This window comes from Anser anser (genome assembly GCF_964211835.1).
Source record: "Anser anser genome assembly, chromosome: 9".
NCBI classification, from domain to species: Eukaryota; Metazoa; Chordata; class Aves; order Anseriformes; family Anatidae; genus Anser; species Anser anser.
In genome coordinates this window covers 10667805-10694241 of record NC_139729.1, presented here as the reverse complement: position 1 = coordinate 10694241, position 26437 = coordinate 10667805, and the positions used below count along the sequence as shown (strand labels likewise).

At 40.6% G+C, this 26437-nt stretch overlaps 1 protein-coding gene across 2 annotated transcripts in view; it reads left to right on the top strand.

The window, feature by feature from the left end:
• The window catches only part of LOC310904512 (uncharacterized protein), a 411654-nt gene that overhangs the window by 139707 nt on the left and 245510 nt on the right, over positions 1-26437 (top strand). The window contains exons 1-3 of one of the 2 annotated variants that reach the window (XR_014588406.1): positions 17962-23658; positions 24858-25000; positions 25104-25201. The exons of the other annotated variant lie outside the window; for it this stretch is intronic. The gene's annotated coding sequence lies outside the window, so the exon portion shown is untranslated. Of the gene's footprint in view, positions 1-17961; positions 23659-24857; positions 25001-25103; positions 25202-26437 lie in introns of those variants that run through there. 2 annotated transcript variants of the gene reach the window in all.

Genomic DNA, 26437 nt, shown 5'->3' with positions numbered 1-26437 from the left:
AGCAAGAACAAAAAAGTATTTTGAGGAATAGATGTGCTGGTTCAGTGCAAAATCATAAACAGACAAGAACAAGCCAAGATTATTCAGATAATGGTCTCAACCAAGAATAGCTAATCAGGCCAATTAGCTGTTATGATGTAGCTGCCTTATGACTAATTTGAGCAGTCTGTGGTGGGTGATGATTATCTTATGTCATTTACGTGAGTAGAGCAAGCAAAGACACGGGCTGTACTTTTCTAGAGGAGAAAAGTCTAGCAGGAAAACTTGACTACAGCACAAAGCTTTCCGAGCCAGGATGTTTGGAAACCACAGATATTGCTGGGTTTCAATTACACAGGGCGTGAGGTCGGAGGGCTGTGGTCTAGGGAGGCATTCGAGAAGCTGTGGATCACCAAGGAGGTGCAGAAACTGCTCGCTGGGGAGGACCTTCCAAAAGAGCAGGGGAAGATGGGACGCCAGTGGAAATTTCTTCCTTGGTGGAAGCAGTTGGGGAAGTGACTCTGTCAGCTACCTGGGATTTAACTGGGACTGGGAAAACTGAAGAGTGTATGTAAGGTACTGTAGGAAATGCTGATAAAGTCCGGTTTCAGTCCCACTGAGATCCAGGTTTGAATGGGGCTGGAGCAGGAGCCTCACTCTTTCAATTGATTTGCTGAGCTATGGTCTCTTGAGATTAATTTGAGCTTCAGGAGGGTTGCCAATGAGTTTTGAGTGGAGAATTTCCTGCTCTGAAAATACTGCTAACAACGGGAGAACACTGGAGACTGAGGTCTAAATGTGCTGGAAAGAGGGAGGAGGCAGGAGGAAACATGAGCCCCTGAGATCAAAGATATGAAAGGGAACTTTAAAGTGAAATAGACTGTAGAGGAGTAGAAAGGAGCTCTTGTGTTTCAGAGGAGCTTGCTGACACAAACGGTGACAGTGGTGCTGATTGCACATTGTGTGTTATACCAGACTTTCCAAACAATGCCTAACTGCAGTTTAGGAAATGAAGAGACTTTCCTTTTCCTGTGAGACTCGTCATTTCTCCGTAGAAATTCTAGGCTGCAATTAAAGGGAATGACAGTAGGAGGGTGAGTATAATTATATTCAATATAATTAAGGAAAAGATGATTACGTAAAAAATGAAGAGGAGAGCGTTATGAGAGATGGCTGAAAACAGGCATTTCCCTCAGTTCTCACTCATTTCCACATTTCACGTGCTGCCACTTCATGAATAACAGCGATGGGCAAAGTCTTGCTGCCCGTAATGGAGAAACAGAAATTAATAATGAAGACATGGCTCAGTGAGTGCATTTTTTATCTAATGAGGTGGGAGCAATGTACGTTTTGGTTAGAGGGAAATATCGGAGGCAGTATTACTGCACAGTGAATAGGTAATAATAGCAATCAAAGGAATTGCTAGGGAACAAAGAACTGCTACCCCTATAATGACCAGTGGGTATCTGCCATATTGGTCTGGATACTGCCTAAGAATGTGTTGTGTAGGAATGTTTTAAGAGGAAATTTGGATTTTTCCAGAATGAACATGTAGTAAAGCAAAGCATTGGTAGTTGGGATTTCTAGAGACAAAGGTCTGAAATTGATGTGAGCATCCTTGGTAAGAAAAATACAGGTGGCAGCCTGCAGATGGAGAAGGGCACCTCAAGTTACTTGTCCTTTGTGCATAATTTTGTGTTTGAGTAGATTGAAACTGATGGGTGCAATAGCTCGGCTAGCCTTTGTAATGGGGTAGAGGAAAGGGGTCTTTCATACTTGAGCCTGTATGCCTTGGTACCCTGTTGTCTTCATCTTTATTTGTTCATTATTTAAATTGCCTAATTGCTGTGTTGTCATTGATGTTATTTAACTTCCTGATACTATATACAATTTTAATTTAGTATTGGAAGATTATTTAAAGGTTATTTTTATGTTTGCATAATTTTGGTGCTTTAAAATTATTTCACAACCAAAATCTTAAAATACAAAACCTACCAACATATCTGCAGCTTGTAGAGAAGCATGTCAGTTGAGTTACAATTTGTTAGTTTGGAAAGAGAAAGAAATCACTAAGCTGGTTAACGCTTGGGCTGAAGGGTGTCTGTGCTCTTTCCTGACACCTCTGTGCATTCTTTACCTTCTTTCAGCACTTGTTTGTAGCCAGGCTGAGGGGAGGCTCTGCATTTCCCCAGGGCGAGAACTACAGTAGCCAATGACTGTTGTATCGAGACTTTGGCCTGAAATACTGCATTTATGTGTCAGCTGTTCAATGTGTCAGGCTGTGAAATGGCGATAGGTTAAGTTGATCATGAATACTTCCACAAACTATTTGCATATATTTGAATCGATGTTCTGCTGGCGTGAGGACCTTTGGCATCACTGCTACATACATACATCACATACACTGGCAAGTGTACAGGGGAAAAAAGCAATGGGCATGAGAAGGCAGGCATGCCAAGTACTGTTCTTTCAGCTTATTCATGAAAACATAAAATTTTAGATTTGTTGCCTGCAGAACAGAAAATATACCTAAGGAGTCTGTTCTTGTCCTGTCTCTTTTTTGATACATACTTTCTACTCGTTATTCCAGACTGCGTTTATCTATGAGAGCCATTCAACTGTGATTACTTGTCCCCTGGGCGATGTCACCAACCCTGGCATCTTGCCGAGGTAAGCCCTATATGTTATCAACAACTGCTGTGAGTCTGGGGTGAGAGCACTGGTAGGTGTCTTCTTGTAGAGTGTGCCTGCAGCACACCTTGCTTTCATTTCCTCCCCACCACCGAGGCAGAGTAAAGGCCTCCGTAACATCTGAAAAAAACATGTTAAGTGTTTGTAACACATGGGTGTTTGTAACAGCCCCTGAGTACAGTTCAAACAGAGGGGACGCTTGTGATGCCTTTGACCGTTGGTGAGGTCTTTTATTGTCTGTTCTTACATGAGACTGCGTTCTTCAGTAGGAGGCTCTGAATGATCCCCAGAGCAAAGTGGACTATGGATTTCGGGGTGTCTCATCTCTGAACAGTTTAAGGTATGTTTTTGCCTGAAGGAAATGGAAGAACAAAGGAGACTTGTAGGTTGTCTCAAAGGAATGCGCAGCATGCAGAAAGTTCTTGGTGTGCATGAAGGGGATTGGCGTGCTTGGTTAAAAGAGGTCTGAATGGAGGCAAATTAAAGAAGGAGCCAGTGTGTAACGTGGGGGAGATGCAGCTGTATGCTGCATAGGGGGTGCTGAGGTGTGCCAAACTGGCACAGGCAAACCCCGAGCCAGGTCAGCAATGTAGTGCTTGAATAACAGAAAAAGAGAAAAACAGGCTTCCAGGTGGAATACTGGGATTTAAAAGTTCCTGAAGGGTTGACCTGGAGGTCAGCTTCTGTTCACTCTTGATGCTGAAGAGCCCTGTAAGGATGGAAGTTTGTTCTGGATTGCTCTGATTCAAGACAGACACTACAGGGCTGTGCCAATGTGCTCATCTGTGGGCATCCTAGAGCAAATAGGGCTTTTGTCCTTACAGCAAACAGAACTTCTGAAAATGCTTTGAATTTTGCTTCTTGATTTTGCTGAAAAAAAGGTGCCATTTTGTTCCACTGCACCACTTGCTTGGAAGATTAGGACATTTCAAAAGCATAGATATACGTGAGGCGCTTAGGGCCGTATGCTTGGCAGCTGATCCAGAGATGCTTTCTCATTTGGGATTTGCCTCTGAGGGAATGCTCCTTTGAGAAGGTCTGCTGTTGGCTTTGCGCCTGTGTTATTCTTACGTACATGTGCTTCTGTATCTAGAAAGCACAGACAATTGAATAATGTGTTCTGCAGTTCTTTTGGGGCACAGTCTTACGATAGGAATTTGCGGAAGTGTTTACCTAACTGGGTTTCAGGTAAATTACTGTTTTCTATCAATTAATATTTTTCTACAGATGTGCATTTAAATTGTTTTTCTTGTGGATTATGAATCTTGTGAATTGTTTCAGTGATGCTTTTAAAAGAACAAATAGATAAAACAAAAATAGTAATTGCTTGTGCCAAGATAGCTGGTTGATGGTTGTTGTTTTTTTTTTTTTTTTTTAAACTCAGCTGAGAGGTAGGCACATATTGCAGAGCTGAAATTTAGATGCTGTGTGTGGAGCTCAAACACAAATACTGTAATTTAAAAATATACATACCATTAAAGCTAGAAAAGTTAAGCTAAGCAATATATCATTACTGAGGTGCTGCAGCTCAGTGCAGTTCTTTCCCTGCACTATTGTTTCCACAGTGAGACTCTTAATTGTCCAGGGAAATTCTCTTGAGTCTTGCTGCTTCCTTCTCAAGCTTTCTGAAGATTGTCGGCAAACTAAACCTTGATGTATTGTTGGGCCATGTACAGGGGATCATGTGGTTCGTATTGCTCTCCCTCTGGGTGTTATAAAATATGTTCAAAATATGACCTTTTAAAAGTACAGAGATGTTAACAAAGTCCTCTTTTTTTCTTTTTTTTTTTCCCTAAAAATATACTCCCACTTTGTAGCATTCAGTCACTTTGTGTCTGTAGATTTATGAGTGTATTCTTAGAAATGCCATACAGGTACTAGTTGGAGAGCATTAAGTGTTCAGCTTCTGACAATCCAATCCCTCCTGTAAATTTCTTCTCAGGTATGTCCAAAATCACTTTCAGAAGTCCTGTCCAAAGGCTTTTCTATTACTTCTTCATGTGTGCAGTTGCTGAGGTTACTATGGAGGAGAGTTAGGATGGGAATTAATCTTACTGAACTGGGGGAGAGAGTAATTCCCTTGACCGTGTATGGAAAGGAACCTTAGTGGGGATATATGATCTGCAGTATACAAGGGTACATCAGCTTTGGTGTCTTCACTTTGCATCTTCAGAGCGTGGACCAAAATGTTTCTCTGAAGCGTTGCAGGATTCAGTAATGTCTCGTCACTCTTCAGCATCACCTGAAACACTGGTAAAATTTTTTGCTTTTCAGGAAATTTTAAGCACACCAGCTGGATTGGAGCCAACTAATAACGAACTTCAGTGGAAGGGGTCTAAAAGCTTCCCAGTGATCACAGGAATAGGCAGAGCAGCAGTTGATCTGATGAGGTGATTAAGAATCAAGCATCCATGACAAATAGCTCTTCAGAGGAAGTTAGCTTTTGTGGGAGCAACTTGAGCTGACCCTGAGGTAGGATAATTACACTGAGAAGACATGAATTGCCCAGCACACTTCCATATATTTTAGTTTCTTGCCCTTCTGATTGTAATTAAGTGCCTCTACCAGATCAAAAGCTGTTTTAACTCATTTGGAAATGAAATTACTGTGCCTACTGTGCTGTGTGAAGTTTAGGAAAACCTTAATGAAGCAAATTCTGTCAAGGGAGGCTGCTTTACTACCTCAAGATATTTATTTTAAATGAAACCAGTATGGATTCGTAGTTTAAATTTGTTGCATGTGTTGTGTGGAATCTTTTTGTTGATTCAAATAGGACTGAATATTGAAATGCTGGGAATTTGGGTTTTCTAATCGGACACCTCTCTCTTTACACAGATCCCTGCCTCCGGGACTCACCCTATCAATCTTTTATTCTCATTTAAATTCTAAAGTATTAAACCGTGTTTAGTTCAAGTGTACCCACTCATTCTGGATTTGTCAGAATATTTCCAGAACTGCAGGATTTGGGCTGTATATCTGGCAGAATCATGCACTTCAGACCTAGTTTGGTCCAACAGGGCTTGTGTTAGCAAAATAGAGAAACAGTTGCAGTGGCACACGCTGTGCATTTGTAAAGCTGCTCACAAGTTTTAGTTTCGCACAACACTTCTTGTGTCTTTCTCATCTAGGCTCTTCTTGGGCTCTGAATTCTAGTAAACGGGAACTCAAAGGCAAACTGACTATATTAAAAAGTAAAAACCAATTAAATTTGTCATATTGGATATAAAATTGCTCTAAGTCAGAATTAGATGTGATATCCCTTGAGCAAAATTTAGTATTAGGCACCTATATTTCTTATATTTTAGACTAAACTTTCTTCAAGTTTTGTTCTGATTCATTGAAAACATTGTGGATTTCAATCAGACTTGTTTTCTAGAATTTGATGGGTTTGTATATTAACTCAGTTCTCTTCTCCCTACAGTTTTTGTTTAGACAATAGCCTTGCAATCAAGGCAGGATTATAAACTTCTGATTTATGAAAATCCAGGGAGGGGTAGCTATGTTTATAGAGTTTGTTTGTTTTCTTCAAACAAAAATAGCAGCTTTATTTTTTTTTAACACCATGTAAGATAAAGACCTTGGTGAAAAAGTTAAAACTGAATTGATGTTAAGACTATTGCTTTAAAATTTTTGAAAGTCAACACTAGAAAAATATATTCTTGAGGTAAATCAAAAGTAAATGTTCACAGCTCCAGAAGTGTAACTCTGCTTTTTGTAGAGTAGAACAGTTTATAAAGCATGGATCTGGACCGAGATTAGGAGTTTAAAACACTGGCATTTTGGTCTGCTTTCCTACCTACCTTAAGTGAGTGGTGTCAGAAAACTTTCATCCTCAATACATATGCTGCATTACCATTGGGAAGGTTGGTATGAGTTCCTGCTGTCATTGTTCTTTTCTCCATTTATTACTTTTTGCTAATGTTTTCCAAAATGTACTTTTAAGTTGTTCAATAGTAGACTTGGAAGAGACCTCACTAACATCAACTGTTTGCTTCATTGTCATATTTTCTGTATGTAGTTAATGCTCTTGAATAACTCCTGCAGTATGTTCACCTGTTAATGGCTTGCATTACATGCCACAAGGAAATCTGTCTGTCTTGGCTGTGACAAACAATGGCTGCCAGCTCTCCAACAGGACACTTTTAACAAGTAATCCTTGCTGTAAGGACATAACTCATGGCATAGTGGAGACAAAAATTCAGTTCTGAACAATTCTGTATCCATCCAGGTCAGTTCAAGACGATCTCCCATCCAGTATGTAGCAGTGATATATTAGACCTATGAGCACTGCTCCAAAGATGGATCAGCTTGGCAGTTGACCAGAAACTCGCTTGGCTTGAGGATGTCGTATTTTGATCCTTAGAACCGTTTTTTCTATCACGTGGGTGGATCCTCCCCTGTGGAGTACTGGTTCAGTATTTCCCTGGCATCTGTGGAAACCCCAACATCTTCCAAGCCCTGTGACATTTCTATCAGCTTGTTCAATAAAACCTCTTCTCTACCTGGGTGTTCTCCAGAGAGCGGGTGACATTGTAGATGCACATGTGGATAAACCAGCTTCACAAATGCAACAAATCACAGTTGCATTTGTAGGACCACGGAGTGTTTTCTCCAGTAGGAACAACGAGCTTTCTTCATTAATTAGCTCTGCTCAGTTGGATTTCAATTTGGCATGGTTTATCCCTGGTGCAGCACCCCACAGCTGCAGACACTACCCCAGCACATGCAGATTTTGTGCAGATATCTTTGTGCATTTCTGGAGCAGTTTATGGATATTTGTGTGCGTGTGCGTGCCTTCAGGCAGCAAAAGAAATAATGCATGGAAGTAATCTCTAAAGAACATTGATGACTGTCAAGATGAATGTTTCTACATGAGTAAGTATCAATGAGCCATTTGCCTAGTGCTGGTACTGGGAATACTTGTATCGCCACCCCACGCTGTGCTGAGCATCGAGCAGGATGCTGCTTTGCTTGTGAAGAAGAGCTAAACTGTTCACCTTTTGGATAATGAATGTGAGCAAGCTCCTTGACCCTTTTTGGTCTCAAAAGTAAGATTTTCAGTTTATAAAAACTGTCTTTTGACCATAACCCATCCTCCATTCCCATTCTCTCTTTCTGCAGCCTTCCTCCTCTATTCTTTATACACATTCACAAACAAATAGGCAGGTGCAGTCACTAAGACCTTTGGGAGACTGCAATAGAAGATTGTAAGAAGAATGGAAACAACAAAATTTATCTTACACCGAAGAAAATTCAATTGTGGCCTTAGTGATACCTCTTGCTAATTTCCAGACACGCTATGTCCTTTTTACTCCATTGTGCTTGGAAAGCTAGTCCAGACAGATGATAAAAACAGTTGACAGATAAAAAAATAAATTGAGATTATATAGGTGAAAGTGGTGGAGGAGGATGTGTTACTGTGTTCACATTGAATTGCTGTCATTTCTTCTCTCTCAAATGCTCTTTCTTTCCCACGTTGAATCATTATGTTGTTGCAGGAATAACATTTTAGAAGCTTCAGGTGGTGTTGGGAGAAGGGAGCGACAAGTCTTTTTCAGAGCTGTCCAGTAACCAGAGCTACAGAGTGCATTTCATAGACTCTGAAAATCAGATATTTTCTACTTAATGTACAACTCTGGGCCACACAGGAACTGTTAAGGAGCTTGGAGATGCATTTTTTCCCCTATATTTTGGAAATATCAGTGTATTGCTATTCTATGTGGACGTTGCCCTCATAGTGCAATGAGCTGGCATGCTGCTGCACAGACTTGTGTATTTTCACAAGGAGGAGGTCCAAAATTACCTCCCACCTATTTAGAGATATAGAAATACATTTTGTAGTTGAATGTTGTACTATTTGCATTCGCTGGGTGTTGGAAATCTTACTCATTCACACTTGACTGTGCTACTCAAGTGATTGCTCTCTGGAGTGAACCACAGAGGTTAGGGAATCCAGTACATCAGTACCTGGTTACATGGCTCAAGATTTCCAGTAGAGATTTTTTTTCTTTTGATGGCTTCTGAAAAAGGGATGGGTGTCCTTGCATCCCACTGTTTTCATTATGCACTATTGGCTCTAAAGTGTTGTTAAACACACCTGCTGCAGAGCTTTACTGCAGATGGAATTTGTCTTAGCTTAAACAGGAGTCATTCCTCTGGCTTCTCAAGAATCACATTTCTTTTAAGCTGCAGCAATACTTAGTTGTGTAACACACAACTTCTGTGAACATCACAGTGTAGGTGTCTGGTGATGCACTGGGGAATGACAAGCAGAAGAAATATTAAGCTTTGGAAATTACCATTACTTTTCTTCTGCATAATTATTTCATGAAAATTATGTATCATCTGTTACAATTGCCTTTTTGTTACTGGTGGACACCTCGCAGATGAAGTAGTAGTCCAGGAGGTGAATACCTTGTATTCATGACCAGAAATCTTTCCTGACCACTTCCTATAGGTTCTACCCTTTAACCCTTGTATTCTGTGTGCAGTGACCTGCTGCCTTGTTCTGTTCTCCTCCCTCATCATCCTGACCCTGTGGGAAGTAGATTGTGCAACCTGGGGCAACGCATTTGGGAGGGGATGAGAGAAAACAGGAATGGTTTGGAGGAAAAATGAGAAGATGATAAAAGTCAGTGAGCAAGTTTTCAGAGGTAACTTCTTATATGGAAGAAGAGAACTGAGAAGATTAAACTTAGCTTCAGAAAATAAAAAGTTGGTATTTGAAACTCGTAAATCAACAATGACATTAAATTCTTTTTGTGTTCAACTTATATAAATTTCCACAGATTCAGAGGCAGGAGATGGAGCATTTGACAGTATCTCTCAGATTAGTCAGTCACGTGTGCTGAAGGACAGAAAGATGTTGCAAATTCTAACGGCACTGCACCTTGCCCAAGAAATGAGTAACAGGCCTAGAACTTCATTGCATCATCCATCTCTTCTGCCTGCCATTGCCCTGAGAAACGTATTGCTGAAGGTTGAATGTTCTTGTTTGGTTTTTACCCTGAGCGGCTTTGGAAAGCTGGTAGAACTAGCTATTTTGATTCTAGTGGGAGGAGGCACCGTGAACTGCTTGGCACCGTCAGCCTCAGTTGGAGCTCTGTGGAGGGGGAGTTAGCGTTAAACCGTTCTGAATTGCAGCACTTAACTTTACCAAATACAATTATAGCAAAATACTTTCTAAAGTATCTGATTATATATAACAGTCAGAACTTCTAAATAGAACGGATAAACATACATTAAGAAAGAAAACAAACGCAAGTATCAAGTATATAAATCAAGAGATGGTGGTGAACCTAATTATTAATGCTTGCATGAGGTTTTAGTTTTTCTGTTGATACATGGTACTGTATATTTAGGAAGGGAGGCTGAACCTTTGTAACCAAACCCTTTATCAACCAACTGCGTTAAGTATGAAACAGATCACTTTTATTGCATTTATATGGTTAATCTGTCTGCCAAATCCAGAGTTTTTCCCAACTCAGTCAGTGGAAGATGAGGGCCTTTTTTCATAATTGCTTTGTTAAACCACTTCACTGAAATTAGCATTTAAATAAGGGCAAATTGAGTAATGAGCTGAATTTCCATGAAAATGTGATAAACTTCAAATCTGTACAATGTATGTAAGCAGCGATAGCTGCAGCTATGTATACCAGGGTGTGATAGCTGCATGAAAGCAGCCAGGGTACAGTTGCCATCTAGGGCAGGGACAGTGTATACGTGTGTGGATATGGCTATCAGGATGGTGAATTTTGATCTTGCTGGCATCTCTAAGTGCAACTATTGGTACAAAATATTAATACATGTTGGGGGCTCTTTTTGGTCTGCTGAAGTGTTTATGTATGTACAGCCTTAATTTGGGATTCACTTTATTCCTTTCAGATGCAACAGTGAATAAAAAAGGAGGAAGGAAGATGGTTTAAGCATTTGGGATTCCTCCAGTGTGCTGTCTTGTGTTATCCTTCCAGATGACAACAGTTGAGTGAGAAAGTGATTTTTATATGTTAGGGTCATTTGGCCAGCTTTTAAGAGAGGACGAGTGCTTAACACACTGAGCAAGACTCACCAGAAGGCCTCTCAGATTTCACCCACATACTCCATTCACTTTTAAAAGAAATCTGGTGCAAGTCATCTTTATCAATGAAAGCCTGCACTCTCAGCTCATCTTCAGTTTTATTGTGGTGGGAAGCCTTTGTCAGCACCTGTTTGTCTACCTTGAATCAGGATATGGGTGAAGGGACCAACCAGAGACTTCCAGGAGAGAACTGTATCCTCCAGGAAATGGATATCCAGTTCCCTTTCTGGGTTGCAGCTCTGGTTCTCTGAACTTTGTAAGAGGCATAGGTATTTTCAGCCTTGCAGTGCAGCTTAGGACAGTCAAAAGGCACAGCCCCTTTAAGAAATAGCTTTTTCTAACATCTGGGAAGGACAGAGATAAAGATCTTCATCATATTTAAACGGGGAAGTAGAACACCATACAAAGGAAGATGAATGAAAGTCAGGTAATGTGATGACAAAAGTTAGGGAGAGGAAGTAGACTTAAGTAAGTGCTTGTAAGGGGAGATGGGAAAAAGGATGTGAGGGCTAGAGATGGGGAAGAGATTCTTGATAACATCCGATGGCCAGAAACTATTAAGTGTCTGAGCACTTAAAATCCACCCATCACTAGCTTATAACTGATTGGATTGGGGTTAAACTCAATTGACTGCCTTATCATATCACTGTTTTAACTTGGATTATTTTTAAAATCCAGGCTTAGAAGTTATTTATTCTGTGTCAGTTGGCATAACAGTCTTTGTTTATGTGTTGTGCAATCATACATACACGTATGTAGTCACTGTACCTACATATTGAAAGTATTTTGGTTGGACTATTTTGCCATTTATTCTTTTAAAGGAGGTTGGAAGGATGCAAAGTGAATGTGTGATCACTCATTATTGATGCTTCAGTAAATTCTGGCTTGGTTAAGCTTTGTACCCATAGAGATAGCAGCAAAAACCCTTCCTGGTCTCATTGCATGGGAAATCTGAAAATGGGAACATGCCTCTTATAATGCAATGCTGGAGGCAAAGAAAAACAAAAATATAAGATCCACCATATGACACTACCCATCTCCTACATCACTGGGATGTTTTTTGTTTGTTTGTTTGTTTTTCCAAGTTTACATCATGGCTGTTGTTCAAAGGCCACGGGAAATTCATTTATAATGTTTGCTGACTTCAAGCTAGGGACAGTAGCTCATACTGAAGCAATTGTCCAGTTGGCTAGATTCAAAGTTGTGGGCATATGAAAGTCACGAAGGCTGTTTTGTTGTTGTTGTTGTTTTTATTATATTTTGTTTTATTTTATTTTATTTTGTTTCGTTTAAAGGAATATATTACTTCATAGTATTACATTTATTAAGAAAATGAATGTGCGTTGTTAGTGAAGAGTCAAGATAGGGAAGATAGGACACCAAACACCAGAATTGTTTTCTTGTGAAATTCACAGGTAGTCACATATTTGTAAAACAATGGCAAATCGAACTTACCCATTTCACTTTTGTTTTATATATCTCCTAATAGTTCATCCTACCTGTACAATAACACATACAAGTGCATTGGAATAATTAGGCACAGTTCTACTGATCTCAAGTGGAATCCCTCCGAAGAACGCCAGTAAAATGGCTCTTCAGACTCTTATCTCCATGACTCTGGGCCTAAAGAGATGTGAATAGGGCGAGGGTGGAGGTCTAATCTTACGGTTCAGGTTGCAAAATGAGAGTACAATGCCCTTATCATCATTGGTTTGATTTATTACAGTTTGTTAGATTTCTAGGCCATGTTTACAAGTTTGAATGAAGGATTCTCTTTTAAAATTGAATTAGAAGAGGAGAATTTGTCATGTATGCTTAGAGTTTTACCAGTTCATAAAAATTGTTTAAACAAAAGCTGGTTTCTGACTCAGGTTGCTAAACCAGCTGTTGTTCTGGTCGAGGCTCTCAAGCTTTTGGTTAGAATCTGTCCCAGTAAAAGAGAGATTTTTATGTTTAAACAATCTCTCTTGGTCCTGCAGTGCTGCTAATGGGAGTGAGATTTTCAGGAGCAGATGAAGCAGCTATTTTAGACCCACACCATCACTATGGTTAAGAAGCCAGATTTTTAGCATTTGATTCCTGTTGTACAGAAACTTGCTATTCCTAGGAGTAGTGTGCTGTGTGCCATGGTGCTGGAGTTGTGGAGCAGACCAGAGTGGGGCCACTCTCAGCTGCCTCAGCCCATCAGACAAATGGACAACAATTTCTCCTCCTCCCAGAACATTAAGGATTTTGGCTGCAGTGGAGTAAGATTTTAAAGAGATTCTCATTGTGGTGAGACACCTCTGGTCATAGAAGACCTGCATTCAGATTGCAGACTGTGCAAATGCTCAAGAGTTTTGCTCAGCTGACGTAGCAGCCCTGCTCTCTTTCTATGTAATTTCCTCTAGTTTATGTTTTCCTACCAGTTAGTTGACACAGCATCTGTAAACTGCAGTTGCTGAACATTTGTCCCTTCAGTTTTCTGAGCCTGCTGCCCTATACGTTTATGAAAGGAAGCAGCAGTCTGATTCTTCTTAGAGATGAAGACCATGGGACAGCTGTGTGGGTCACACCAAAGGGTTGTGTAGCACAGAATTTAGTCTAGTGATGGCTTTCTGCAGGAGGAAGGAGTCAGGGCTTGTCTGCATAAGGAGCTGGACTACTAGGAAATGCAGGTCTTTTTAAAGACCTTCAATTTAAGGACCTTGGCTTAGAGATGGCATCAAACTCTCGATGTCAGTATTCCCTGATGAATCTGTTTTTTGTTAAAATATTTGCATATCTCATGGTTGACCCATATGTGCTCATAGCCTCCAAATATCCTGTGGCAATTAGCTCCACGGCCTAATGATGCATTATGTGAAAAAAACTAGACTGAGGGGAAGGAGCATTAAAAATTTAAGTCAAAAGTTGAGACTATTTAAAAAGCATGAATAATATGGGGATCAGCTACACTAAACATTTTCAGGTCTGCTTAGTTTTGGACTCCAGATTTTATCATGAGTCTGCTCTCACTCTGATTTTTATGCTATTCTGGCATTGCCATTTTTAGGTGAGATCAAAATTACGCCAGAACATTTCTAAGGGAAAGCAATATCTGATGTTTCTGTTAAAAAAACCAAACAAACAAATCAGCTCTTAATGAGAAATAACCCGATGCTTGAGAGATGGCTTTCTCCAAAATTTAAGGAACATCTAAAATCTATGAAAATAACTGCGATTGTGTTCTTTCCCTTTCGTATAGGTACTCATGTGTTTAATTAAAAATAATATTGAAGTCATGGAGTGCTACAGTTTTGATAAGAGCTGATGTGTTAGGCTTTGATACAGTTAGTTTGAAGAAATTCAATTAATAATTAAGGTGTTTGCTAATATCAGTCATGAAGCACATTCAGAGGCAATTACTGCCTTCTACATAAGTGATTTAGACAAAAACACTTGTATGTCTCAGCTTTAATCCCTTGTTCCATAGACAAAGGAAGTGTTGGGTCTGACCGGGGAGAGAGTGGTGGGAAAGGCGGACCTGAAACCGATGTTAGTGTACCTGGTCACCCTGCTGGCACTGCTGCGTATTTCTGCAAGGTTATTTGAGTCTTTCTGCCCCTGTGTGAATGAATGGCATTGAGATTTAGACTGTCTGTAGATTTCATTCCTTTGAAAATAAAGCTCTTTTAAGATGACCTAGAGCCATCCTCAGTGAATGTAAAATGGCACAGTAGCAGTGGAATCAGAGGAGCCATGGCACTTTATTTTATCAGGATCTAACACCTTCATGTTAGTTAATTTATTCAGTTTTGCACCATGTCATGCACTTAGATTTTTGTCCAGGTGAAGGCTTTCAACACTTTCTCCTTAGTCTGAGCCGAGCAGGCATTTTGTAAATGCTGTCTTGCTGATGATGATCTCCTGCACCACTCACATAATATTTTTTCCCTCTTTTCATCCTTCCCTTGTCCCCACCTCCAGATTTCAAACCTTGTCCATGCTGAATTTGTTGTTCAACCTGAAAATGAGTTTGGATATTAGCAAGGTGCATCCTTAGCAGTTGCACCAGCTTGTCTTTGTGGTGAAGTTAGATGATAGTTAACCCCCTTTGAGCTTTTAGAACTCGATGGGCCAAATTCAGACTGCTGTTCTGCTGGGGCAAGCAGTGCATATGCTGCTGTTAGGACCCCTTACCCAGGTAATAACAAGCAGATATCATCTCTCTGTCTTTTTCTGTGCCACAGTGCAGCTGCGTGAGATTTTTTGTAACACAGCAGCATATCACAGAATCACAGAATTGTAGGGGTAGAATTGTAGAAGAATTGTACGGAATTGTAGAGGGGGAGGATCACATCCCTTGACCTGCTGGCCATGCTCCTTTTAATGTAATGCACCCCAGGATCCCATTGGCCTTCTTGGCCACCAGGGCACACTGCTGGCTCATGGCCAACCTGTCGTCCACCCTCTCCAGCAGCTCGTCCCCCAGCCTATACTGATACGTGCAGTTGCTCCTCCCCAGGTGCAGGACTCTACACTTGCTCTTGTTAAACCTCATTTGGTTTCTTCAGAATATGAAGAAACGATATGAAACAAAGCTGGATATTTGGAACCCATTTCCTATTGTAGTGGCACACGGCAAGGAGCCCCCCACAGTGGGTACCCACAGGCATCAGATGCGTGTGAAATGCAGTCAAAGTTAACTGCTGACGGGAGGGCCCCAGGAACTGCATTTTCAAAAGTGTACGTTGCATGTACATCCTGCTACTATAAAATACTGAGCTGCATATCTTGTGGCTGCTGGCTAATGAGTCTCTTGACCTCCTGCTGTCATGCTAATGCGACTGCTCACTTGGAACCTTTCTGAGCCAATAAATTACTCCTTTTCTTAATACCCTTTTGCAGATTACTCCTATCTCTGTAACAGAGACTACCTATCTCATTAATTTGTAATTTTGCTGAAATACTGAAGCCTTGAAAGTGGCATGTGAACTAAAATACAAATACAGTAGATGTACTGCTGCCGAAAGGCTATATAAAGTCATACCAGTTAAACTATATGTTACTGTAGATTAAGAAATGATTTTATGATTTAGACTCTTGTATTACTGTGATGCTTTGATGGAGTAATGTAAGGGTAAGTGTAACGAAGATGGGGTGTTACGTATGTCATATACCCCTATAAATAATCCATGTGTGCATACATACACACAATATGTAGAATTCACAATATAGGAAGTCTCTCTTGGCAATCAATGAAAGAAACATTGTTTCTTGTCCTTGAGGTTGATATACATGAATAGTATCCCAGGTGAATGTTTATGAATAATTCTTGGTTTTTAGCAAAATGCGCCTTGCATAACAAATACAGTGCAGAGAAGCTGATGAGCATAGGTAACATTTGAAAGGTTTTCAGTTGAATTAAATATTTATAGACATATTTAGGGACTTTACATAAAGGAACTGATCATGCAGTGCTCTATTGCTTTATGAAATCCTTTTGCAAGAATTCTCCGTGAAGCCCATGTGACTTCTTGCATAGGTAAAATGTAATTTTGGGAATGTGATGTTTTATTGAGTGCATCATGTAGGTAAGGAAGTCCAGTTTTCATTGTGTTTTGAGGACTGACATAATTTTAACATACAAAGTGATAAAGAGTGACTTTTTTTTTTTTTGTCTAGTACACATTTGTAGATAGCACTTTCCAAAGGAAGTGAATCTTCCTTTTTACCTGGGGAGAAGTGCAGCACGAGGGGAAGGGCAAAGGAGCTTGCCCAGGTCAGTGTGGGGAACCAGCTGCAAAGAAGGTTCACAGCCAGTGTCTGCTAAGCTCTTCTGCTGCCCATGCTGCCCAGGTCACATGGATGCTGGTGAGCTTAAAGGTTTTTTACAATAAACCCTTTATCCAGCATAAAAGATTTTGTGAATATTAAGTAGAATACCACTGCATGATTAAAAAACAAAAACAAAACAAACTAAAAAACCACAAGAGTCATGTAGCACTTCATCACTCACTGTTTTCAGTTTTTATCACTGATGTTTGTTGGGACAGAAAAGAATGAAAGCTTTTCTACTTTTTTTTTTTGCATTCCACTGGCATTAAGCTGTTTCTCTGTCTAGAGAGACAGACTCTGAACTATCAGAACAAATAAAGAGGGGTGATCTACCTGCGTCTCCACAGTTTGTTCAATTCCTCTCTCAAGCATTACTAATAGTGTTCTTTTATGTCTTGTAAGCTCTGTTGGACTTAGAGAAATCTATTGTTTTTCCACAATGTTTTAAATAAGTCAGAAAATCTTCTAAGATGCTACTTGGAAGTCTTTTTAAGGTAGTTTGCCTTTTGTCAAATTTCAGTTGTTTTCTTTTATTAAAGATGAGTAAATTCTACACTGGCAAGAGAAAACATACCTTTACTGTTTCTGCACAGCTCTTCAATTGCAAAGCCCCAAAAGTGAAGGATAAAAGTAATACACAGAGTTAGGGATATGAAAGTGCTCAGTGTCGTGTACAATGGGGCCCAGTGCAACCCTGTGCTGAGCTTTCAAAAGAACAAATCAAAGCCTACTCCTGTTCCAGTCTGATCCAGTGTCCTTGAAGTAAATTCTCCCACTGACAGGAAAGGAAATTAGGATGGACCCTTTAGGCACATCAGATAAAATGCAGTCACAAAATCTGAGACATGAGAGAGAACTGGTTTAATGGTACATCTAAATTTCCTTCAATTTCAAAATATGTTACTTTTTAATTTTGTTAGTACTGATTAAAGGCATTTCAACACGCAACTAATATCCTTCCATAGCAAATGAATGATTAAATTTTCGTATGTATTCAAGCTCAGATGGTTGTACATGTCACTAAGCTGTGTGACAGCTTGCTTTTGTTTAAAATTACAGTAAATCGTAGCAGTTTTTACTACTGGATATAAAATGAAATGTATTGGCCCAGCATTACTTTTAGCAGAGTAAAAATGAATTCCAGGTACATCATTCTCTGTAGTTTACAGTTATTTTTGCCTAACTACTGGATTATTTGTCAATGTCTGGACATGTTTGTATTATTCCATTAAATTGTTGTAATTCTTCCTTTTCTGGGCTAAATCCACGTACACTGGCCTCTTATTGCTCACAGCACTGTGTCTGATGCAGGAGATGTGGAGATGTTTAATGTTGAAATTGCTGACCGTTGGCCATGCTGCCATGGGAAGGGGTGCTTGACTCCCTGCAGCTTCTTTGGATTTCACAGTAAGTTACATACCTGCCTGTTAGTGTACGGTCCTCCTATGGATTTGGGGGCAGGTTTGAGGTTCTGAGGGATAATAGGAAGCAAGCTTTTCTGATAAATGTTTAATTCTACTATGTGAAATCTTGATTTTATTGGATGAGTACTTTATAGTACTTAGTTAATAGATGGAATAAATACCAGTAGCCCAAATAGGCTATCTGTTTTCAGAGATTTCGACTCTCCCCTTGCCTTGCAATCATAACAGGAGTGTCCTCCTCTTAAAACAAAGGAAAGCCGCTTCTAATTTAAAGCATCTGTACAAGTGTTCAAGAACAGCTTTTAAATTTTTAAAACATCAAGAATTTGTTGTTTTGATGTTCAGTATTACCTGCCTTTGCAGGGAAACTAGGGAATGTCTGGAAATAAGATATGGCAGTAGGTCAGGTATATGCAACTTCATTTTAACAGATTATGGATTTTCTGATAGATGATATTCTGGTATTTAAAGCAAGCCCATAGGTGGATGAGTGTACATGGGTGGGGAGAGGGACAGGGCTATTGAAGGATAGGGGCAGATGCCATTCCCAAGCAAATCATTTTATACCAGCTGACTCTCTTGTTGAACTCATTTAAATGTTCTTGATCAATTCGTGCACATTTCAATGTGTTGAAATTTAAAATTGCTTCCAAGCCAAAAAAAATTTGAAAGCTTCCTCAGAGTATTCAGTTCATTTTGTATATTATAACCTGGATGGGAGCAGGGGAGGAGAGGAGAAGGTTCCCTCTTTCTGTTAGTGTAATTCTTATGAGCTACCAGGTTCTCACAAACCACTGGGATGACAAGCATTAATCAATAAATTGTCTCCATTCGCCGTTTGTAATGCTGTAGTCCTGTGCCTGCAAACTGGCAGCTGCCTTTCATCTCACTGAGTGCTCTGCCTGCATGAAGCTGTTAGCAGCATCCCTGCCTTTGACACTTGCAGCGACACAAGTTTATTGAGCTTCAGTCAAATGCAATGAAGACACACTTGTGTCACTGCCTGACCTCCGCTGCCTTGTCCACTGGGCTAAGTAAAATATCTGTACTACAGCTCTTTTATTGCTGTACATGAATTGAACGAAGGGAGAAGTACTTTCTTATGGCCTGAAGTTCAGCTGAAGCCTGATTTAAAGGTGTTCTGTTTTATTTCAGGCTAGTGATAATGCTTTTAATATAAATCTTGGTCTGCAAGGCTTCTTTTTCATTGAAGTATGTTCAAATGTTTGCCCAAATCTGAAAAATAACTCTCTTGTCCATTTTTTCCTCTCAGTGAATCATTAACCACAGGGGCCTGATTTAATGAAGCATATTAATTTCAGTGGAAATTCAGCATAGGACAAAACACTTTGCTGAATTAAGGTCTCCGGTCTCAGTTTTACGAAAGAGAAGCTTCTAAAGGAACTGGAGTAATGGAGGAAATGGGCCTGTCTTGATTAATTTTCTTCATTGAAACAAGTGTATTTTTGGCAGTTCTGCAAAATAACTGACACTGTGCTTCTTAAATGATAGAAACGTTCTTACAAAGAGATCGATGGCATTGAACGTGCACTGGAGAAGCTATGAATCTTTCTTTTAGTACAGCGGGCACATAAAGTTTCCAGTGCTTGTTGAAATCCTACCGTTTGTTCAGGTAACCTTTGTCGATCTTGAAGAAAGAAGGAAATCTAGTTACCAGTGGTTAAAAAAACTAGAGTACAATGTTAGCTCTTTGAAGTGGAGTGGGAGAAACTTCTACAAGAAGCTATGGATTAAATTTAGGTGGAAGTTAAAGTAAAAAGGGTGTTTTAGCAGAATTAGATGGCTTTTCAAGCTGTTTATGAAAGGCATTTCCAATTACCCTTTCAGAGAAGGGGAAATGGTAGTAAATACCTATTTGATCTGTATCTATAGATTTAGAATAAATATAGAATAAAAGAAAATGCTAATATTGCTGAGTCTGGACTTTGCCAGCTGCATTCTTGGAGCACTGGACATTCTTTCCAGGATGGGGCTTTCCTCCCTCTTTGCCTGGGAGGCTTTCTGCCACAGCACAGTCTCCAAAGGCACTGGGAGGCTAAAACTAATGTTTTAGCCGCTTGTTTTTGTTTGTTTTGTTTTTTAAACACTTTACTAGGAAGTATGGGTGAGGTAGTGCAGCACTAGAAAAAGTTCTGCTGCTGCACAAAAATAGCAACAAGATCTATGGAGGACAGAAGTAACGTTTCCCTGGATTCTAGAAAAATGTCTAACTAGCAAAGAAAATGGTTTGTAGAGAATTTGACAAATCATGTGGATAATTTTTCAAGAGGAATTATTTTCTTAGTGAAGAATTTCATTGATGATGAGTAAGTTTTATAGGCGTGATATTTTAATTTTTGGAAATCCTCTCTGTGGAACATGGTTATCTCAGTATATTTTTGTGCCTTCAGATGAGGCTTAACTTGATCTTAGCTCTGATACCATTTAATGAATCATTCACTGTACTCATGTGGCTCAGTAAAAATTGGTAACTGTGCAAGCACAGCTCACAGGACAATCTGGTACCTTGTTACTATGCAATATGCAGTTTTTACATGTAACTGAATAGTGATACTTAGTTTTACACCTCTATTTGTTAAGGAAAAAAATAAATCTAAATGGGATGAGATGAAAAATAACAAAGTTTCAGCCCAAAGGACAAAATCCTTACATTTATACAACAGTCTGTAAATTATTCTCTTGCTGTGGTCTTTCATAAAAAGGTGTTTTTGGATCTGCTGTTGATTTTAATTGCTCTGAAAACAAATGTATTGTGCCAGCTTTTAGACAGAGCACTTCATCAAAGTGCAACAAAGCCCTACAGCACAGTGTATAGATAGTCATTACCTTTGGAGGCTGAGACACCTGTGACCACCTGCTTTCTCTCAGCAATATGCCACAGGGCCTCCGGCTGCTAATTTTGTTTTCAAAATCATCTACTATTTTTGTTTTATAAGGCTCTCCTCCTAATCTTGTTAATACGGTGCAATTAAGGAGGAGAAATGGAATGAGATTTATTGATAATGCCAGATACAAATATGCAATCAATCCTCTAAACAGGATTGATTGCATATTTAACTGATGGAAATCTCTGTAGTTAAATTCCTCCATACCAAATACCTCTGACTCTGCTTTATCTCTGCTTAATACATTAAGAAGCCTTTTTATAAGAACTGGATAACTTTGGGAAAAGCAGTTACCCAAGAGCTAGTGAATTTTTTGCCTGGGTAGCAATCCCACTTTGAAATACATCATGCAAGACTGGGCATCACAAGTATATTGCGGGGTTCTCACCATTCAAGCTGTACCCAAGTGATCTTTTTGTCCGCCGTAGGGAAAGAAGGAAGCTTTCCCTTTTGTAGGCCAGCAGATCCTGAACACTGTTCACGTACTGGGAGGGGACAATCTGTATTAACTGCTGGTGTTCCTTCAGCACTAAGTGTTCTGCCTACAGAAATGTCTTGAAGTGTTAAATTAGCTCTAGCTGATTTATGACAGATGATTCTCATGAGTTTAAGAGAGTACTTTGAAATCCGAATTTTATTCTCAGTCCCAACAGGAAAGCCTATTGTGCCAGAGTCAAGGCCAGCCAGCAGTTTGGGTTCGAAGAAATCTTTTAAACAGACAAAAGGAAGGGACTTTGAGGCTGTGGAATAGCAGAAGGTACCTTCTGTCTTCACAGATGGAGAGGGTGCTGTGAATTTTGAAGTCCACTGTGCCATCAGGGAGACAGGATTGGTGCCCCAAACATCCCATCTGCTGTTTATGTGCGTGCTTCCCCATCGTTGGGCTGTGGCATGTGTAGTTCTGCTGCAGACAAATCCTTGTTTTCTTAGGCAGAGGTGGGAAGAACGCTTAAATTCTTTAAAGCAGAGAGCTCGTTCTTGCAAGAATACCGACTTGCATAACCCAGATGGTATGTTTTGCCAGGGTTTTATTCGTAAGTGATTACTATTGTGTCTGGATCTCACAGTGGTTGGTGCTGAGCTGCTAGGATGAAGCTCTTTTGATTGTTTATCCTTGGTACTGTCTTCCCATCCAGCATATTAGACGAGTGGATCCCAGGGGTGCTCTGATCCATTGGCCTTCGTTCCCTCAGTGAGTTTTGTTGCTGGCTTTTTCCCCTCGTGGATACATTACAAGCATTGACTGCCAGGGCTTTGAATGCCCCAGCAGGCACTGAATGGGGGCCTCCCCCTCCGTTCCCCACTAGAGCCCCATTTCCCTGTGTCTGTCGTGGGTCAGTAGGAGTGAGGAAAGGCAGCCCTCCCAGCCCTGGTGGCCCTAACAGGCCTCGATTGCCCTGAGCAGCCTCCTCCTGCTCCTGCCTGGGGCCCAGCCCAGCTGAGGTGGGGGCCTTCCCTCTCTGCCCCAGCTGTGGTGGAGGTGAGCTTATTTCCAGCCCTTTCTTTCCCCCTGACTTCTGGGTGGATGCTGGGCCCGTGCTGTAGTTGACTTTGGTTCCTTTTGTTCCTGACTGGGCTCTCTGGATGCTCACCATGCCTGGGGCTGCTGGTGGGTGCTCTTACCAGCCCCTAGCTTTGGACACAAGGTTTTAACTCTGGGGGTTGCTGCCCTGTTGGTGAGGGATTGTCCTGTGCTGGGGTCATCCCTAACTCCCAGATCAGCTTTTCTGAGGGAACGGACAGCCCTTGCTGCTCTTGGACAGCAGTGCCGTGTTTCCAAGCACTGACAGTATGGCTTGCTACACCAGAAGAGCAGGTAGCCTATTTCTTCTTGACTGGGAGCAGGACTTGGGGAGCAGGTGAGTAGACTGCTTTATTGATGCTATCCGTCCAGCTGCTCTTTCCTGGGGCTGAGCAGTGCTGTGGCTTCAGTGCAGTTGGGCAGGGTCTGCCCTGGGTTTGCTCCTAAACCCCGATTTGCAAAGTGCCCCAGAGGGAGAGCCAGCAGACCCTCTGTCGGGCAACAGGAGGGGCATTGCTGAGCAGGAGTGGGGTGCACCAGCGCTTCTGTCCTTGTCTCATGCCACCTCCTCTTTTTTACCGCAGGATTGTTGTGGTTTTCTTCAGAATCTGTGTGGTTGTTAATCTTGAGCAGGTTTCTCCCTATTCATTTGGAGAAGCTTTTTCTTCATGGTGACACTCTCTTGTGTTTATTGTCATGTACTATTTGTGGCTCACGGAAGTATGAAACACCCAAGAAAAGGAAAGAGGCTATTCAGTTCTGAGTGTGTCCTTTTCCTTTGCTTTGTTTCCTTCAGGCACCCACCTTCTTCATCTCTAGAAAACATCCTACTGATCTTCTAGACATAGTTGTGTTCTTTGCTTCATGTCTCTCTTTGGGAAGTTATTCTGTATGTAAATTACCCTGTACAAGAAATAATTTACCTTTTATTGTCATCCTTTGCAATTCCCTTATTTTTAGAATGTTTTCTTGTGGGCTTTTTATTTGCCAGATCTTAGAACAATGAGGCTGGGGATGGCTGGCATCCAGTGGCTTTGACAGTGTCAGTTTGATGTGCTCCAAACCATCTGCTCCCTGGACTGGCTCATTCTGGCCAGCATTAATTCCAGCCACAGGGGAGCTTCAGCCCAGTTCTGCAGCGGAGATCAAGGGCACAAGGACAAACCCCAGCAGGGAGTTAGTGTGAAATACAGCAGATACCATTTGAAAAAGCCACCAGAGTGGTCAGCCTGATGCAAAGTGTTGGGTGGAGTGGCTCAGGTGTGTATTTGGCTTGGGATTTAATGGATTAGGTCTTTGGCCATAGTTACTTTTCCCCCGTGAGATACTCTTAGGTACAGCTTTTTTTAAAAAAAAAAAAAAAAAGCTGATCAGAAAAATAGGTTGATTTATCACTTCAAAATGAAGGCATTGCAGGAGGCTAAAATCCTTGTCATAATTTCCAAAGCATAGGATGACCTTTGTTATGAAGAATAGATGCTGTCTGTTAAGGGACTGCCTTTTCTTACAAAGCGCCTGAAGCTGATCTATTTTGGAGACAGGGCCTGATAGCAGTCCTGACTGAGCCTCGGGTGCCACAGCAGAGATGGAGGCTGGAGCTTGAAGCCTCTGTAATCAGCACAAAAGCCTTTGTTGGCTTTATGTCATACTCTATAAAACATGTACAAATGCAGGTGTTTCAGCCTTGGAGCGGTAGTGGACAGTGGTCTGGGTAAAAAAAAAAAAAAAAAAAAGCCAGAACTTTGGCTGCACGGTGTTGCTGTAATTACCAAAGCAATAAAGAAAGCGAGTACTCAAAAATAAAGCAAGTTCAAATAAGATATTGGACACATGCAGACGAGAAAAATACAACCTGTGTCAGTACCTTTCTCCTGTATTGAGATCCTTGTGTTTTCCAAATGCTTCTTGAATTTTCAACAGGGTATGTCCATTGGCTAATTGTTGTTTACTGTATGTGCTTGTGTGACTTGGGCAGGGTATGGATAATACAAAACGCTCTTACTAATTTGAATAACTTGGTGCTGAATGCAGATACTTCTGGGTGTAGTTCGCTTTTTCACTGAGTTGTTTTTCCATTGGCTAAGTTTATCTCACTATAAAAGCAGTTTAAAGCATAACCACACAGATATTTTGTGCAGTGTTTGTGCACTGCAAGATAACTCTTACTAGCCTTGTGATACCTTTTACTTGTCACCTCCCCACACCTGCAGAAAATCGGGAGCTTTCCTGGGACACTGATTACCTACCACAGAATATAAACACATCTTCCTAAGATACTACTCTACTTTGGATGAAATGCAGTAGAAAGGCAAATGAAGCAGAGATAGAGATTTGGGAGGAAATATGTTAATAGTAGAAACTTCTGTAATCTTATACTATATCAGCTACATGCACAATCAACAATTAAGGAGCTATTCATAATTTTCTTACACTTTTTTTATGATCTTCTCTTTCCCAAGCCTACTTTCAACTACTGCTTTGGAGTTAAGACTGCTGGTTCTCTGATGGGCTCTGTAATACTCAAAGCTTCAACGTGTGACTCCTTTCTAATATGAACTTTTTTCTGATATCCCTTGGGACGACGTTTTGTCATTTGTATAACGTAAGTGCTGAGTCAGAGGAAAAACAAGTTTGATTTTGGACTCCCAGTTTGATTTTTTTTCTTAGTCCTTGACTTTACTGAGTTACTCTGTTCCCTTTCCTAGTTCAAATTCCAGGTGTGAGTGTTCAGCAGCTGCGTAAATTAGCCTCGAGTATCTGGATATGGGCATCTTTTCCAAAAACCTTGAGATCACTTTCTCTGGTAAGCATATCAGAAACATCGGAGGGGAGGAGGGCAGAGATTTTTGAAGCTGAGGACAGCTAATTCAAAGCAATGACAACGTGAGGTAGCATGGGCCAGAATGAGAGGCTGGTTAGTAGGGATGCGGATACAGTCTCACGTAAGATGTTGAGACAGAGGGAGTCTGTTGGCAATAAGCCTGAGTGGCAGAGAAGTAATTGACAGATTTGTCTCTCGAGTCCTGTGATGTTTCATGCAAGAATGCTCTTTTAAAAAATATGTATTGGCTGTGAGTGTGCTCCCATAGGGCTAAGGAGGAGGAGAGGAGTGGCAATTTCTGTGGGTGCTTACCGAGAGGAAAATTGTCTTGGCAGTCTCATTCTGTATTTGGCAAAGTCCATATGCCTTTTCTCCAGGGATGCAGTCCCTTCTTGTTTAGAACTATGCCAAATACAGTATATTTAAGTTTGCTTTCCAAAATTTGAAGTGGTCTGAAAAAAAAATGACAGGAAACAATGCGCTATCTTCAATCAATAAATGAAAATAAATTAACTTATATTCAGATATGGGTAGGGATGCTTTGAAGAAGGCAGAGCTTTATTATTCATGTTGGACAAGAACAGAATGAGAACTGATGGCTTTTAGTAAAGAAAAAGGTTAAGTCATCAAATCAAACTTTATTTTGAATGTGTTTTGTCAGGTCATTCCAACAGCAAGGCAATTACATGCTGCATTGTTTAACTAAAAGATGACTGCTGCTGTTACGCTTTGATACAGGACAGTTGGTAGTACAGCGCAGAATTGTTAAAGTATTTACCTACACTCTGCCATCAGTTAAACTTGGAAAATATTTGCACAGAAGTACAGCACCGAGTAAAACTTTCATACTGGTGGAAGGACAGAAAATCTGGTAGACCATTTATTTTTTGGTGTATGTATATATAAATGTATTTATCCAGGTAGGGTGCAGACATGTTGATGGGTGAAACTGGCTTCTTCACCTTGCCTGTAGCTGATCTGCAGGAAGCTAACATAAAATGGAAGAAAAGATTGGAATAAGTGGGCAGGCTTTGATGCAGAAGGGAAAGAAAGAAGGCCAGAAAGAAGGGATATGGAAGTTAGGTGTTGATTGTTCATTAGTAGGTTTTCAAGATCCTGGTACATCTACCTGCAGCTTATCAGGAAAAAAAGGGGCAGCCTACACAAGGAGCAGTCTACACCAGGGCAAAGGCAAGATAAGAAGTTAAAGGACATTGT